At 34.0% G+C, this 19,459-nt stretch overlaps 1 long non-coding RNA gene across 1 annotated transcript; it reads left to right on the top strand.

Annotated features, from left to right (window-relative positions):
• Positions 1 to 12,708: 12,708 nt before the first annotated feature.
• On the top strand, positions 12,709 to 17,861 carry LOC148614768 (uncharacterized). The gene is made up of 2 exons (XR_015923773.1): positions 12,709 to 13,324; positions 16,068 to 17,861. It is a non-coding gene; the product is annotated as an uncharacterized LOC148614768 (long non-coding RNA).
• Positions 17,862 to 19,459: the final 1,598 nt, after the last annotated feature.

Raw genomic sequence — 19,459 nt, 5'->3', positions numbered from 1 at the left:
CCATTTTGAAATTCCAGAATATACTTGCACACCCCTTATGCATGCTTGATTTATGAGCCAAGTTTGGTATGAATAAAAAAACGGTCTCCTAGAAATCGGCAGGACATCATCACGTTCATAGGAAGAATAATAAAAATAAAATTTACGTTTCCACTATACGAGGAAGTCGCATCTTGTTTCCGGATCTATTTTTGATATACAGATTGCCAGTCGAAGTGCAAATCATTTATTGAGACGGCCTAATGACCCAAGATATTAATTTTCATCAAAATCGGACAACTTTGTATTCTTTTTAACGCGATGGCAGCCATTTTGAAAATGACAGCATATACCAGCTCAAACTATCAATTGAGCCGCAGATTATTCATTGGGATGTCTTAAGAGTCCAAGATATCAATACTAATCAAGATCGGACAACTTTAAAATTTCGAGTGCTTTGGCAGGCATTTTGAAAAACAAAGAAGAGACCATTCCAAAAATTGCGGCCGACGCAACGTTCAAATCGTTAATTAAACTGCATATGATAAATCGGACAGCCTAAACATCCTAAATATTAATTTTCAATGTAATCCGACAATTTTTATTTTTCTAATGTGTTGGCGGTTATATTAGAAATGCCACCGAGATGCAAGCGACTTTGGTTGAGGGTTTTGTTTGGACTATTGAGTCTAATATGTATATACCAGGTTTCGTCAAATTCTAATCATCAGTTTTTTTAGAAATAGGAGTTTAAAATTCCTTTTTTAAAAATGGGTGCGTTCAGTCTGGCGGCCATTTTGAAAAAAAATGGCAGCACCTGAAATAAAAATTTGGAAGTTTTACATACTTTGAAGAGTAGTTCTAACTTTCTGCGAAGTTTCATCTCAATCAGATGAGCCATTTGGAGAAAACGTGCGGACAAAACTATGAATTCTTATGACAGGAGAATTATAACAATAAGAAAAATAATAAGAAATACAGTAAAAACAATAAGTTTTCGCCACTTCGGGGTCCGTGACTTAATAATAATTATAATTCAGGGTTCCACGAAAGGTGTGAAGTCGCCTCCCGTTTCGAGATATTTTTGATATACAAATTATCTTTTGAATTGCAAATCTTTCATCGAGAACGGGCTAATGAACCTATACTCGGCGTCACATAAATAACATACTGTTAAAATTTGAATAAAAATATTTTCTACGACTTTATTGACACCAACCGTCGTTTAAATTGTCTTAAATGACTTGCTCATTCGTTTAGCCAAACAGCTTCTCAAAAACAAGTCGCTTATTAGCTTAAATCATGCGTAACAAATCCTTACGGGAAAATCCCATACTAATATCCGCCATGTTGGTTTTTACGGGACGATTTGTTTACAAACGAAGTGCGTAAGTTCCCGTCGAACTCCGGTGACAATCGTCTGCTTGATCAACTTCTCGGTATTATACGTTGTTCGCGTAAAATAAATCCGAGATATCCGAAATAACGCCGAATTGCATTCTGGGTTCTTCGGTTTTTGGACAAACCATTTAAACGTAAACAACATCTCCTAGCAACCCGATCACTGTAAACATGGCCGACTTTTTACAATGTAAATATTGCCACCTAGAATTAAAATCTGACCGGAATTTAACGATTCAATGTTTAGGGAGAAGCCGTTTGGCTAAACGAATGAGCAAGTCATTTAAGACAATTTAAACGACGGTAGGTGTCAATAAAGTCGTAGAAAATATTTTTATTCAAATTTTAACAGTATGTTATTTATGTGACGCCGACTATAGATATCTCTTTAATTCGAAATCAGGCAAATTTGTTTTTTTCACCACGGTGGCGGACATTTTTTTAAATGGCGACTAATACGTAGCCTAAACTGTCAATTTTGCTGCAGATTATTTATCAGGACGTCTTAAAGAACTTATGTATCAATTTTCATCAATTTCGGACAACCTTGATTTTTTACCGCGGTGGCGGTCATTTTGAAAAATGGCGGCCGATACATAGCACAAATTGTCAATGGAGCCGCAGAATTTTAGTTAGGACGATTTCAGGAACTAAAATATATATTTTCATCAAAATCGGACAACTGAATTTTCGATTGCTTTGGTGACCATTTTGAAAATGGCGATCAAAGCACATAGCAAGTCACATAAGTCCCCTCACATTCCCTAAATGGTCACAGAACCCAAAATTTTGTGATAAAATCTTGATGAACTTAATACTTTTTTTTCATTTAGGAACATCATTTTGATTGTGGCCATTATGAAATGGCAGTAATCTTGGATATCTCAAAATATGCTTTAAATCACATATTTGCTCAATTTAATAAAAATATCTCAAGTAGTTTTTCCTATATTAATGAAAGAGAAATCAAGGGAACCAAGACTCTAGCGGAAATCAAAAGAATGTAATCCAGGGAAAAAGACCAGCCACGAAAACAGACCAACACAACAAAAAACATAAAGTAATTAAAATTATATATGCATAGTAACAAAATAAATGAGCAACTCGGATGAACTAAAAACTGGGAGGAGGGGTAGACGAAAGAGGGACGGAAAACTATAACAGAATAAACAAAACAGTTTTCACCCATTTTTTTTCGTTACCTTGGCAATACAAAACATATCGATTCACTTTCTTTTGTATAATATTGTAAAGCACATCAAGTTCTACAACCACGCCAATTGTCAAATTCCTGGCTACCTAGATTTTCGAGATATCACAATGTCCTCTATTATGACCAATCTCCCTTTACGACTGAAGCGCTCCTCTTCTTAAATTTCTTTTGTTGCGTGCACATCTGTGCAGTAAGGTCCAACTTCTCTGGTAAAAAGAAATAATAATACAGAAGAAAACGTGAAAAAAACATAAGTCCCCAACACTTCATACTCAATGCACATAAGCTTGATCCAAAACTTTAATACAAATGAAAAATCATTATCATGGCACGCAATCACTATGAAAACCAGTGCAGTAAATCCAAAACAATGTAATTCCAATGAAAATCCCTAACAATGTATAAATCACTTAAAAAACTCATAGCACTATTTAATTCATCGCATATAGTTTATTAGTATATAAACCTTGTTCCTTAACTTTAGTAGGAATCATACACTTTTCATTTCACTGACACTTTAGTAGGACTGTCCAGTTTAATGAAGGAGGGAATAAGCATTAATTGAGGTCTCAATTTTATAATGATGTATAAAACTTCTTTGCAGTGTGGTTAAGGTACAAATTAAAACAAATGATATACGATTCTAAATCATGTTGAAAATAATATCATTGATAATACCTACACTGCTACCACATTATCCAAAGATGATATAGTGGAAACCCATAAATCGGGGCTATCCTCTTTTAGTCTCTACCAAAGATGATGATTGTGATCTACCGTCTATGTACTGGATTCCTAAACTCCACAAGAATCCATACAAACAACGCTTTATATAGCTGGATCTGCAAAATGTACTACCAAACTTCTCCAACACTTTTAACTACTATTATTACAGCTGTAACAAATGGTCTCCAGTCCTACCGCGACACTTGTTATTGATTCAATGTAGACCATGATAATATTGAAATATCTTCTGGAGACCCTCAATTCAAGATTATTGTCAGAATACAATGGCATTAAAACCTATGATTTTTCAACCCTTTTAATTTCATTCCCAATACTCGATTACTCAAAAACATTATACATCATTTCTACTCCAAAAAAGGAAGATACACCTAAATACAAATTTGTAGTCCTTTGTAAAAAAAATATTCCAAGTCAAGTATACCGAAGAAAATGCTTTCAAAATGCTGGAATCTTCTATCGACAACATATTTGTCTAGTATGGTGGGCGTGTTTTTCAACAAATGGCCAGCATTCCAATGGGAACAGATAGTGTTCTTCTACTTGCCGACCTACTCCTTCACTCTTATGAGGCTGACCTTATAGCTGATCTATTCCAAAAGAAGAAACATCGTTTAGCTAGAAGATTTCATCTCACTTCACTCTTTATAGATGACGTATGATCGTTGGCTAAACAATCCTACTTTCGGTGATTTGATACATCGAATCTTCCCCAAAGAACTTGAGATAAAGGATACTACAGACACTATGAAGTAAACCTCATATATCGACATATATTTAGAGATCAATGGTAAAGGAAAACAAAACGACAAACGCCATGACTTTTCATTCCGTACTGGCAACTTTCGTTTCATCTGGGGCAACATCCCTTCAACATCTGTGTATGAAGTTTTAGCATCACAACTCATACGTTATGCCAGGATTGGCCGTAACTATACAGACTTTTTGTACAGCGCTAGACTTCTAACAATTATTCTTCTGGAACAGGGTTATGTTTCTACAAGGTTGAACTCATCACCACAGTGTACCCCTCTGCACCATGAAAACTGATTTATTCAACGCGTCATAGTTTTCCTTTCCGCTTTTGTCTACCATGAACTTTTTATGAGCAACTCGGTAGATGTTTCTTGAAAAGCAGAGGACACTTACCATACCGGTTCACTTGGTTCATGCTTTCAGTTTTTAGTTGCTCATTTACTTTGGTCACTTTGTATGTATTATTTTGGTTACTTTATGTTCTTTGTTGTGTGTGTCTGTTTTCCATGTTTTCCATGTTTGTTCTTTATTACTGGATTACACTCTTTAGATTTCTGCTAGGATCTTGGTTCTCTTGATCACTATTATCACAACAATACAAAACAAAATTTAATTCCTTAAATGTGCACTCCCCTCACCGATGAAAAATAGAATAACCCAGTTAGCTGCTTTAGATTTACAAACCAGGAGCTGTTTATGAACAGATTCACAGGTATGTATTAATCACCTCTTTCAGTTTAAATGTCCTAATTTTATATTGTTCAGCAGGTTGATAACAAAAGAGTGTCAATGGGTGCAGGAAAGTCAGTGTATCTTGTATAACTAACCTAAAACTGATATCAGTCCTGTAAGTACAAACAATAACCCTTGTCTATTTTTGTAAAATCATGTATCAATGTATTTTGTATAGGTACAAATAAGTATGATGTTCCTTTGTCCAATCCATTTCGTTTTTTTTTTTTTTTTTTTTTTTGGGGGGGGGGGGGCAAATAAAATATGTTTAAACTACTGTATTTTGTTTTGTCAAACAAACAAGTGAATCTCTGATTAGATCTGATTGAGATTTCCAGAGATAATTAATCATTAACAATCATTCTGGATGTAAAGTTTTTCTTATCATTTCTGTACATAAAATAAAAAAGTAATTATAGCGAACACCATTTATCCCAATATTATCCATTTATAAAAAAATATATAAATTATTTTAATGAAATCGTTTCAAAAAAATTTTAAAAAACCAAGACAAAATAATTTTTATCACTGGCAATGGGTATGGTCAAAAATGAAATCCGTATAATTTGGATAGGAAAGTTAGAAATAGTCAATAATTAGTTTGGTACGGAAACTTCCGGTTACACATTTTAGACATTTTGACTTCAGAAAACCGATCAAAAGAGAAATATTAGAAAAATATACATAATTCGGCCGTTCATTGTGTTTGGGATCTCCGAGATCCGTTCATACATGCACAAACGGCCGAAAAAAAGATGATTAATCCTGTAATATTTATTGGATATGACAATGTATTTTCTTAGTCGATCTTAATTGTTAGTCTTTAACGCTCTAGGTTATTATTATTTGATTGTATCTTTGTGTACTTTGTTAGTTTATATAATTTATAAGTCTCAATTTGAAAATATTAACAACCAAAACAAATAGACAGCTGACATTTTTTTCTTTTTATTGTTCACGTAGAAATACGTTATAGAAATTCTTCATTTCTGCACGTGGTCATTATTTGTCGAAATACAAGAATATCTAATATAGGGTCAACTGGTAAATTCGGCACACCTTTAGACATTCAGTCATATATTTTGAGAACTGGTATGGTGAATCGAGATTTCGTTTACATTTGTAAGGTAGTCTTACGAAGGTACTCATTTAGTGCAACAATAAGGTGTTCATCTCTTTATCAGAACAAATTTGACTCTTATGTTCAAAGTAGCATTAAACACCCACTTCAATGTGTATTACTACTAAATACTTTCTGTTTCTGAATTGGTAGCATCGTAAGACAACCTTACAAGTGTAAACAAAATATAAATTTAACATACCTGTTTCAAAAATCTATGCCTTCAGTAACAGTGTGACGAATTTACAAGTTGCTCCTACAAAAAGTTGTATTATTGTCTTCGGTGTTTTCGTTCTTTCTTTAGAACGGTCTGACTATAGAAATTTATTCTGCATGAATACAAGTGAAAAAGCGTCGGGGTGCAATTGTACTGTACCAACAAAATATAGAATCCTTTGATATATAATGGACAATTATCAAATTCAGAAGTTCAGCAGGTGGAATAATTGGTTTTCTTTTCTGTCGTCCGTATATCACCCCAATGATAATGACCACTAGTACCACGCTACCCACAGCAATTCCCACTATAGCCCCGGTAGCATCACAGCATACCTTTGGGGTCCAAGGATGTAATTGTCCACAACAAGTGGATAGGAAACCAGCATCATATTTGTAATCTGTGTATGTGTAAAAACCACCAGGGAATTATATATAGGTGGTGTTTTTATTGTAACAGGACTTTCCATTTGTACCTATTAACAAAGGAAATGAATATCATGATGGTCAAATGGTCAATTTTGTATTTGTTTTCTGTTTTTATCGGTCATATTTCAAAAAGTAGGCGGGTTCTAATTAAAAATGACATTTATGGGCACATCGGTCGATATACTCTATACGCTGTTTAATGTAATGAACATTTTTCCGGTTTCAACAAAATATAAGACAAATACGAGAGACTCCCGCATACAAATAATGTAAAATCTTAGAGTAAGGTCTATATTTGAAATAAGGAAACTGTTGACACAGGACTAAAACCTAAGACGCGTGAGATAATACAACTTCACATACCTATTAATGGCACTAATACCATTAAAACAATAGCTGCAACTCTACCCATCATTTCTACGTTATACATCTCTAACAATCGGTTTGAAGACTTAAAATTAACACAAATATAATTCATATATATATATATATATATATATATATATATATATATACAAGAGTCTGAAAAATTTCCAACGATATTAGAACTGTCAAATTTGCGAAGCAAATTTTTGTCGTTCCTTCCACGGGACTCGAACTCATACACGCTGTGACATCTATGGAAACAGCGCCTGCACTAAGTCCAGCGCCCTAGACCACTCGGCCAGCTAGGCTATATAAAAATATAACTGTCGATGGCCGGGTGATTCCTCCTTGTAGGATTAATTTAGGGCTGTAACTTATTACACGATGTATGGTAGTACGGGACAGTTCATCTAGGTGTTATTATATAGGATAGAGGATCAAATTAATGATGCATGTCACAACAAATCAATAATGCTATACAACGTCTCAGAATGTGACGACTGTATTCACTACAATGCTCCATTGGATCAAATTGATACAGGGAAGATAACGTAAACTTACAGAAAGGTCTGAAGAATTCCCAACAATGTTAGAACTGTCAAATGTGCGAAGCAAATATATCAAATATATATATGACTGTTTATCATAGATTGTTAACTCAAAATCGAACAATTTGTTTACGTTTTAATAAGAATCTTTGATAAAAACAGTTTATCGACAAAAACAACAAATAAAGTAATAAATAATCACAATAGCACTACAAATGTTGATTATAAAGTCTTTATTTCACGTTATCATTGGACGGAGGATAATATAAGGTCGTAATTTCAGGTTATCATGGACGGAGGATAATATAAGATCATTATTTCACGTTATCAGTGGACGGAGGATAATCTTGATCATTATTTCACGTTATCATGGACGGAGGATAATATAAGATCATTATTTCACGTTATCAGTGGACGGGGGATAATATAAGATCATTATTTCACGTTATCATGGACGGAGGATAAAATCCAATCTGATTTAAAATATAGTCTTTGATTAAGCAACATGTATCTAATATCTTAAACAATTTCAATAATATTTCAGTTTTAATACAGTTTTTGTAAGGTTACAATCGGAAACACTGACGTGTATCAGAGAGCAGCGTCGTCTAATGATGTAAGATTATCACAAGTTGGCGTTAAATGTATCATGTATGGAGTAAAGCATAATGGAATATTCCTATAGAAATGAGATTGAATGACATTGGGTTCGATATGGAACACATTATAAACAAAACGCACGAGACTTCAAACTGAACGCCTTTATATAGAAACTGCAAAGCAAGAGAAGAAAATGACGACGGACAAAAAATTATACGATCACCCTTTATAAAAGAACGAAAAAAAATCAAATTGTATGAAACGAAATCCTACAAATTACTCATAGGAGTCAGCTGTTGGTGAGATTGTTAATAATGGCGACTGTTGTGGACATTTGGAAAAATGATCATTGTAGCAATGCTATTTCAATTGTATAGAACAAAGAGCCGTTTTCTATGTAAATGTTAACGGCAAAATATGTAGTATATGATTCGGTTAACTCGATTTACATACCAACGAAAAGGAAAAAAAATATCTAGCCAAAATATATAAAAACTTTATAAAGATCAGGTTCTCTTCTATGGAACAAATAGTAAACTTTCCCAGATATGTTGGCTGAAATTGTTTTATATTCTTTCGTTTTCTCGAGATTTTATGTCTTCTGTTATCATGGTCATTATTGTGGTTGACTTGTCACATTACAAAATGACAGTTCCATGATGAATATTGAATTCTCTTTGAAATATAGTCTTAAAGGTTAACGAATAAAAATTCTTCCGAAGCTAACTGAAGTAATATTAACAAAGACCAATGAGTAAGATTTCTTTTGTAAGCCAGGCGTCAGTTTCACAATAAGTGTGAAATTTATCGTAAATCATGACGTCACAATGCTGTTTTAGTTTATGACGTCATTACTTACGATCAGCTACAATTGGATATGTGATCAGGTGTACATACAACATTTACTGGATATAAGAGGTATTACATCTTATATAGTGTTTCTGTTGTTACTAGCCTTTTTTCATCGCAGCACCACTGAAACAAGCATTAAGCATCATTAAAAAAACACATTTGATTTCTGTGCACCTGAGTCACCAAACAATTACGAAGATTTGTTTCCACATAAGGCAAACAGTATGTTTGTGTTTGCGTATTTAAGTATAACCATATAGATCTAATTTTAAAGACATGAAATCAAAATTACTTTAAAACGAACAAACAAACAAATAGACATAAAAGAAAATGTCATATTCTGTTTAACTAAGATCAAATAAAGACCAATCCAAATCTAAACTGACGCACTTTTGGAGCAACTATAATTACTGACTATATCACCATACACAGACTGTAACAAATCAAACCGTCATTGGCCAAACCCTTATAGTCTACTTCAGAGAAATAATTGTAATCATGATTGATGTACAACCAAAGAAAAGATGTATATAGTTTCTCGTAAAGTTCAACCCACGGGCAATCAGTGTTGGTATTGACAAATTTCTTCAGCATATGTATAGTATGGTAATAGATCAGTTACAGAATAAATGGATATAAAATTACAAAACTATAAGATCAATTGATTAAAATGAAGACAACAGTAAAAAATTAAATAGGTTTTTGCTCGGCAATAACACATTTTTAGCGCTAGTTTCTTCTTTCTTTGTTGTGAATGATTATAAGACTTTATCGATAACATCAAACAAATGAAAAAAATAACTATTTTATTTTTAAAATGATACGAAGTTATTGAATATTGATAATCATTTTATAATATCTACAATTTCTAGGGACACGATTTGGGTAAACATTGTAGATACTGGTAAGAGCTTATGTTTGTTTGTTTGTTGGGGTTTAACGTCCGAGCAGCAATATTTCAGCTATATCCAGACGATGAACATGAAATTGATGATAAAATGAACATGAAATGATTATGAAATGAAAAAGGGATGGGACACAAGGACAATGGGGTCGATAAATTTTGATTGCCACTGGAAATAGGGAGAGGTGGGTAGGGTCAGGCAATTTAGCCTCCTGTGGCGGAGCCCTATGGTTCCTACTCCGGGAGAATACCACAGTAGGGTTCTTTCACGTGCGAGGAACGTGGCATCTTTCCCAACACGGTGCACCACTATGGTTTGCGGTCAAGTTTTCCGTATTATAGCCTGACAACCCCAGCATGTAACACCACCTGGGGCACACATCCCAGTTGCTCTGTGGGTTCTGAGCACTATTTAGTCGCCTAGCGCTACTGCAGGCCTATTCTTTTAACACCCGGACCTGCGCGGGGCGGTAAGAGCTTAATAATTACAGCTAAAACAACTTACTATAGCCTACTAGCTGATAGGTCGAGGGCGTTGAACTTAGTATACAAGTTCTAGTTCTGCCTAAGGAGCGACCAAACATATTTTTCAGACAGCATGGAGAGATATTTGGTTAGCCAATATACTTATTCTATTCGCAATACACTCTTTTGCGCATACAACCCATTAATACATAATCATTAGGCAATTTAATTTCGATTCCAAAACAAACATGTCTTATTTTTTATTTGCGATTTAAAAACAATTATAATAATCTTACAGTGTTTTGCTGTCCCCTTTTTGATAGTTAAATAACACTATAAAATAAAATTGAAAATGATAGCACTTTCCGTATATCCGTTACACCCTTCATATCGTGCGTTACAAAGCAAGGATATCGTGGCTTCGAGCAGATAATTCGACTGTCTTTGTGGTAAAATCTTTCGTAACACAGTATTAGCCAATCATTTGAACGATATGATTGACGCCGACAATCAGCTGACTGTTCCTATACTTGGTTTAATTTTCGTTATCGTTCTAACATATGTACTCAATACTGTTAGACCGGGTTTGCTGTGATATTTGGTACATGTATCTGTAATACATGACGGGCAGAGGGGTTTCTTAACGCCCTCGGCTATCATTTGGGGTCTCTCACGGACGGTGTAAAGCATTGAAGCGGTTACATAGTCCCCGGACATAGTCATACCCGTGAATGCGGGTCATGGTGTATTTGGGGAATTCAGTTGTTATGTGACCAATTTCATTTTTTAAATTCATTAAAAGCATCAAACGTGATTTAATGTCGATCCGTGACCTAGTGATCCAATTTGTCATCTGTACGCTTTATATTGTACAGTCCACAGCATTTGCTGATTGACCCACCAATATACTTTTTGGGGTCAAATCAACACTTTCAAGTGCATATAAGACAAAAAGGAAAAATAAATACTTTTGGGTAGGGGATCTGAAAGGGGACCGGAAACATAACATATTTTAGGCCTAATGGGATGGACAATTTATTACTCCAGCAGTGTTAAAGGTTGTCTGGCAAGCTAGTTTGTTGCAAAACGCATGGCAATGAGGAATCTGTTGAGTTTGGGTAGTCCAATTAGCTGCCCATTACTGTAACATGAAGTTTCGGGGACTCTACATTATACATATAGACATTATATACACGTAAAAGTAGTGTAAGTATATTCCCGAGGAGCTCCAACGATTTTTAGTTTTGCTATATATGTACATGTCAGACTGCATTTTCTGGCAACTCATAATATGATTTTTAATTAAACTATTTTTTTGTTTTATGACTTCATGCCAATAAGGTAAAGTTTGTACATGTGCATAAAATATAATTTTAATCACACTCATACTTAAACATTTGTTAAAAAGGGTGGGGTTTTATTAAGTATCAAGACATTAATACTACACACGTAAAAATAATTGAGTTTGTTAAATTGTGAAGAAGATTTACAGGATTTCATGAAAAAAGAGATTCTAAAGTTAATGACAGTGTTTTGAAGTACTGAATGTATATACATGTTATGTTGGTTCTGAAACCAAATAATACTGGCAGTGCCTCTGGATATATTTATACAGCTGCAAAACAAGTTCTATAGTATAGGAAACATTTTTTCAGGCTATTTAGAAGTTGATAAAATTGTTTGCTACAAGATTTAGTTGAAATATTGATTTTGAAGTGTTAATTGTGAACCAGTATCGATGGATTTAGCCTTAAAGTCCTTCGTATACCGGTATTGTAATTTTGATTCATAAGAATTTTGAATGTTTTCTGTTCAGTACATGACTGTAAGTATGAAAACTCTACATTTTCGCAGTATTATTATTTTCTGATATAGAGAACTGTTTAACTAGGAATAATGTAAAAACAAAGACTTTATATACGTAAATTCTTAGCAAGTCACACACACTGATTACTAATTTTGTGTTAAGGAATAGTAAATGACAGGCTTTTTAAGGAATTGAATGAAGCATGGCAAACCCCGAATCTGCCTGTATATATATAATAGTGACACCGCCAAAACATTGGTATGATGCTGACAGCGGCGTCATCTTCGGCGGCGTCCGTGTCATTGTCGTCCATATTCATTTAGTTTTCGTGCGATGACTTTAGTTATAGTTGATCAATTGTTATGAAATTTTTATATGATTTTACTAACTACTAAAGGAATGCTCCTATTTAATCCTGAGTTTATGGCCCCTACCGTTTTCAATTAGGGCCATCCATTTAACTGACAGATACCACACAGTTGGCTTCTGTTAATCTAAAACAAAACTGCGTGTCCAGAATTTTACCAGGCCAACGTACATAGAGTGAAATGGTCAATCCTTAACATGACTTATCAAGTTCAACACATTCATGCAAGTACACCTTCAAGTAAGAAGCATTGTTATATGTATATGACTTGTCTTATGGTTATGGCAAGCCATTGTGGAATTTGCTTCCCATTTATTGATGTCACGATATATATAGTAACATATGTTAATGGATATTTATCAACATATGCATAATTCAATTATTGGTATCAATAAAAGGAGGAGTTTTCTAGACAATTCAAACACATTCAAGACAAAACGTTGTTTGTTCAAATTTGCTCTTCGGACAATACCAGTCTGCGTCCATACAGTTTTTTTTAAGTTTTGTTTTGTGGGACATTAGAAATGTTGTAGCTAATCACAAGTAACGTCTGTGCAATCGGAATGGGAGGATGTCAGATATAGTTGTTTGTGAAATAAGAGGTCTATAGTATGTACGAAGTTTGTTTAATAGATTACAAAGACTTATGTGAAACTCAAGGAAGAAGATATTGTGACGTACGTTAACCTTAAACTTTATTAGATAACAAACATCACATGGTTACGCTATAACTGTGAATCACGTGGTTTCATATTCTGTTTTGCAAAAAACAACAGAGTAACCGGTGCATAAGTTTAAATATTATCTCCATAGCACATTAATATGGTAAGGATATCTTATATAAACATAAAACGGATGAATGTGTAGATGCATTTTTAATTTATGATAATGAAACATTTTTGTTCTCAAAAGATTTGTTCATCTCTGTAAATATTTTTCCCGGCACCATTTTGATTTTTGGTAAATCTTGGAGTTCACTGTACTTTATTTTACACAGCAATACTTGTCTTCATAATTATTTGAATATTTTGTGTCGAGACCAGGTTTAATAATATCTCATTCAGTATGTGTTTTGGCCTAGCTCATCATAATTTAAAGTGTAATATGAATTAAACCGGAAGTTTCGTCTGCATTCGTCGTAGCAAAAAATGAAATGAAATCTATTCGGCAGGAAGCAATTGGAGAAATAGGGATAAATCATAGTAAAACACATTATACCTGTATTAAACAAATTCTGTTGATTTTTCTTTGAAGAATAAAGGTAAAATTAGGCTATTTTCTGTATGTATACTTGACATGGAATTCGTAATTTAAAAGCTCAGCGAAACCTTGCATTTTACCGTACATCTATAAACCTCATAAAATAACTCTAGGGCGATAATGTATGTTTGTTTGTTTGTTGGGGTTTAACGTCCGAGCAGCAATATTTCAGCTATATTCAGACGATGAACATGAAATTGATGACAAAATGAACATGAAATGATCAAATGAAATAGGGATGGGACACAAGGACAATGGGGTCGACAAATTTTGATTGCCACTGGAAATAGGGAGAGGTGGGTGGGGTCGGGCAATTTAGCCTCCTGTGGCGGAGCCCTAAGGGACCTACTCCGGGAGAATACCACAGTAGGGTTCTTTCACGTGCGAGGAACGTGGCATCTTTCCCAATACGGTGCACCACTATGGTTTGCGGTCAGGTTTTCCGTATTATAGTCTGACAACCCCAGCATGTAACACGCCAGGGGTACCCCATTCCATCAACTGGGGCACACATCCCAGTTGCTCTGTGGGCAGAGCGCCCTAAACCCCGGCTAGGGTTCTTAGCACTACTTAGTCGCCTTTTACGTCAAGCTTAGCGCTACTGCAGGCCTATTCTTTTAACACCCGGACCTGCACGGGGCTGGGCGATAATATAAAGCATCCATTTGTTCTTGATGTGTTGTAAGGGTAATGGGTCAATATAATCGAATAGATTACTTGAATAGTAACATTTAGTCACGTAGCCTGGTACATGCAAAGCAGTTTAAGAAAGAAATGGCTCTTATATTTCAACAGCTTATATGCAATAACCTGGTTTGCAGCATTCTTCGATTATAAACACTGAAGCGTCAAATCAAGGTTAAGGACGTGACAGACCAACAATATCCGATAATTTGATTGTCTAATGGCAGCGGTTATTTCAATTTATGAAATATTTAATTAGATGTACCATGTCTAGTAACCATTCCCGGACAGAACAAATTACCATCAGGTTTAAATTTGAAATCAGGATAAAGATCGGCTGACTCATCATTTTATGTAAATGCTATGACTTTTTTTTCCCTTTTCCTATTTCGGTGTACAGATATAATGACAAGAACTTAAGTACTCCTCCGTCTAAGAATCAGGCGAAATGTGTTTAAGGTGTGGCACATGAAGAAAAAATACACAGAGATTTTATTGCATTATCCAAATATTTATACCTCATAACCTCAAGAAATTACTGTCAAAGTGTTTGTTAAGTTTGCCTTTTTAAGATATTGATAGGTCAAACTTGGTTGAAATGCACTATGGAAAAATGGCGGAAAATTTTCCCAAACTTTTCCGTATATAAGCAGTCAAAAATATCTACGTCACCAATGCTTTGGGATAAATTTAAATAGCCTTCCATTTTTTTTTCTAGGTGTATATGAATATGTTTGTGGCAAAACAAATTGAGAAAAATGATGTGCCACTCATTGCCTGATTCTTACACAGAATGGTACTTAAATATAGCAATGAATTATACATATTCGATAAGAAAGTTAAGAAATTATTATGTGATTTGTAACTGGTTCTGAATAAGAAATTTAATTCGGTGGATTTTAGACATGCATGAATCCTTTCTGTCTGATTTTTATAAAGACCGCTACTTAAGTATATATTTATTCTCATTTAATAAAATCGCCCCATGTTTCACAATAATAAACCCATTGTGCTCTGTTCGCTATTATTGCGTAATACCTGACATACTATAGGAATACTGCGATGAAAATAAAATATGGAAGCGCAAGCTCAGTTGGAAAACTTCTGTCTCATCACTATTGCTCCTATGTGAGCACTTTAATATGTTTTAAATTATTTCGATTGAATTATTCATCATGGTGAAATTAGCTGTAGCATTTGAAAAAGGAAATACAATATTTGCTATTGGTCTTAAGGCATCTAATTAAATCTCCGTTTTAAGTAATTTTTTAGAGTTTTTAGCTAAAGGTCAGAATCATTGTTGACCCTTATAATTGTTATGATACTACAGCTCATACATGTAACAAAGATTCAATTTTTCTCCAAGACGATTATACCCTGCCTCGTCCCGAATACACTATATTCCATCCTCAGTACTCAATCCATGAACACCATGAAAATCGGTTTATATACCTGTCGAATTACTTAAAGTTTAATACAATATAATTTAAGCCTTTGTTTACTACCAATGTCTATTTCATTCCGTTATGCAATTCACCTTTACATTCTACGTTTTAAATATTGTCTTATTTAGACCTCCATATGTGATGTTTACAGTTACTGTCTCTTTCTTTTTCTGTTTTAGGTCTCTATATTGACATGACTTCAAATCTAGTTGAAGACTCTTGCGTACCATGTCGTTTTAGAAACATTCATATTCCTGCTGATATTTGGTGCGCGACCTGTCAAGAAGGACTTTGTACATTTTGCAGACGACACCACGTATTAACGAAGTCTTTGCAAAACCATATATTTGCTTCTTCGTTTGTAAAATGCAATACTTCGAAAGATTTTGAGAGTATATCTGAACAATGCAAAGAACATAACAAGCAGTTTGAACTATTTTGCATTGATCATGATGTCGCTTGTTGTATAACATGTAGTATTTTTGAACATAGACAATGCATAAACATTATCTCTCTTGATGATATAACAGACCGCGTAAAAGAATCGATTGCAACTGTGAATTTAGAAAAAAATCTAAACAAATTTGTATCTCAAGTTGATGAAATAATAGCGAAAAAAGAACTGTCAAAAGTTTTAATTCTACATCAAATTCAAACAATCAAAGAAAGTTTATCATACATTGAAAAGCAGATAATAAGAAACTTAGAACAATCAACAAATAATATTTACAATGATATAAATGAAACAAAAAGATCTTCGGATTCACAAACTTCTTTTGTACTAGAGACACTTAAAGATAAAAGAAACAAAATCCTCCAGAATACCAGAGCTGCTATTTATTTCAAGGAAAATTTGTCGGAATGGAAGGATGTTTCCGGCATAAGACAGCTTGAGTGTTTTTTGCGTCGAGAAAGAAAGGAACTTTCAGCAATTGCTGATAAGGTCAAACTAGATCATGTTGAACTTCAACTTATCAAAAGAAAAAACTATGTTGTTCGATTTCAAGACATAGGAAACCTCGTACAAAAATCTACTAAGTTTGTAATAGGGACTAATTTATCCAGCAAAACCGCTCCCCCGGTATGTGGAAAAGTTGGGTACGACAAAATGATCCCAATAAAGGAGTTTGATAATGTTAGTCTTCGCAAGAGACTCGATTTGTTTTTTCCGGATCCAGGAGCATGTAAAATCACGAGTTCTGCTATTTTACCTGATAAATCATTGATATTTGCTGATTTTAGCGAACAAAGTCGACTTCTTTTATATGATCGGAGTTACAAGTTTTTGCGCCAAATAAATACTCCGACGCCACCACGTGATTTAGTTGTATATGATCATTTTGCTGTGGCAGTCACTCTATGTACCGCCAAAAAGATTGTTAAGATTGAATTGAATTCGGATAAGGACAATATACTTCAAGAAATTGAAGTGAATGGCGAATGCACCGGAATAGACACATATCAGGGACAGTTCCTTGTTGCAATAAAACATAACGGCATTCTAATACTTTCAAAGTATGGGTTTTCTATAAAAATGATTCCAATAGCATGCGAAAATTTATGCTGTTCCAATTCGAATATTCTTTATCTAAACGAAAATTCTGATATTTTAAGATGTTGTGATTTTACAGGGGATTTGATATGGGAGAGAAAGTTGAACATATACACCGGTGACTCTAGTAAATTCAGCTCAATTGCTTTAACGGGCAGTCAAGGTAATATTCTTGTCTGTGACTTTTATAATGGTTACGTGTATCTTGTTTCCCACGATGGAAAAAGCGAAAACAGAATACTTGACGGAAGTGGCACGTATTACGCAGGCGGTGTACACTTTAACGAAGCTGAAAGAACAATTCTGTTGGCTTCACATTATAAAAAGAAAGCCACTGTGTATGACATAGTATAGTGTTTGTAAATAGAAAAAAAAGATAATGCATTCCTTTGGTAATGGTAATAAAGTATTCACCTCCCTACTTCATTGAATTAACCAGTGTATGTATGTTTATATATATGCTAAGTTCAAAGCACACATTCACACACACACAAAGAAAATAATTGTACAGACAAAATAAATAAGAAAGATATTGCTACTGACAACAGACGCCCTAAAGACAAGATTACAACGATACGTGTTGATTGACTAAGTATAACAAGACTAACGTTCTTTAATTCATTTATCAAAAATACACTATGCATTTAAAAAAAAAAAATAATCAATGACATTTGGTTCAAGGGGCAATAAAAGCGTCTTTTAAATTTCAAGGATTGCTTATAGTTTTATCGGCAAACCAAAAAGTGCAATTGAAGTACATAAAAATTGATCTAAAATACGAAAACATCGACACAAGACCATCCACACAATTTAGGCAACATAATAAAAACAGTTGAAAAAGGAAAGAAATAAGAATCATCACATCAATGATAAAACACCTGTAATACAAACTCAATCAATACACTAGGACTGGTGCTTCGAGATGCTACTTCTCCATCGGCACCCGTCATATTACAAGTGATTACAATTAGTTAAGCAACATCTTTGAGGAGATTTAATAACCCAGTAAGGCTCGAAAACTAACTGAAGATATAATGTCTCATGTACATGTATGAAGTAGAGACTTCAAATAAGTCCATCAAATTGTAGAGACAAGCATAAAATGTCTAGTGTTAATATCAACAAAATAATTACACACATCCAGTTCAAGAAGCATATATGACACTGTATTGTTGTCCTCGTTCTCTAAATATATTTGCTAAAACAATATCAAAAAAGCACCGTCAAAAGTGGTTCATGATTCCGACGCAAAGCACATATTATCTGGGTTATTTCACAGTCTCTCTCTTTTGTATCGGTAAAACCATACACAAACACTGGCAAAACATAATAAAGATTAATCAGAGATATTGAAATAAGACTACCAAAGTACGAGGCAACTCTTATTATTGTAAGTTCAATGAAAAACGTATTACAACAGTAAGTGCATTGGAATACAAACCTAAGAAACCTAGCAGGTACCAGACGTGGAATACAAACCTAAGAAACCTAGCAGGTACCAGACGAGATAGATTAAAAGAACTTGACTTAAATTTAAATGGTCACCATTAGCTGATTCTATTTTAAAGTACATGGTCAACAATTTTTCTCTTTCCAGATGATTTTAAACCATGAGTGGCAAGTTTCGACAATCACTTACCTGTTATTTACAACAGAACAACATAAGTTTATAAAATTATGCAGCGTTTCGCGGTTACGACCCACACAAGCAATGCAGACAACATAATGAAACCCAAAAACAAACATTAATTGAAGAAAAAAAACAAAAACAAAACAAAAAACAAAAAACAAAAAATAAAAAAAACAAATGCAACCATAATCAAAACTTTTCCAGGTCTTTTAAATATAACTGAGCTCAGATTTACACAATTTACAAATTTATAAATTCACTTGTATGACTGCCAAGCATTATATCTTGTTTTTATAAGTGTAATTATTATCAATACCTCGATAACACGTTACAAAAAAACATTATTTTTGTAAACTTTATCAGTACGTGATTCAAGTCAACTGTTTACA

Source organism: Perna viridis, chromosome 6 (genome assembly GCF_037379345.1).
Source record: "Perna viridis isolate PV_CMFRI_1.1 ecotype Kerala chromosome 6, ASM3737934v1, whole genome shotgun sequence".
Taxonomy (NCBI): Eukaryota; Metazoa; Mollusca; class Bivalvia; order Mytilida; family Mytilidae; genus Perna; species Perna viridis.
The sequence above is the reverse complement of the archived record's forward strand: the minus strand, read 5'-3'. Positions and strand labels throughout refer to the sequence as shown.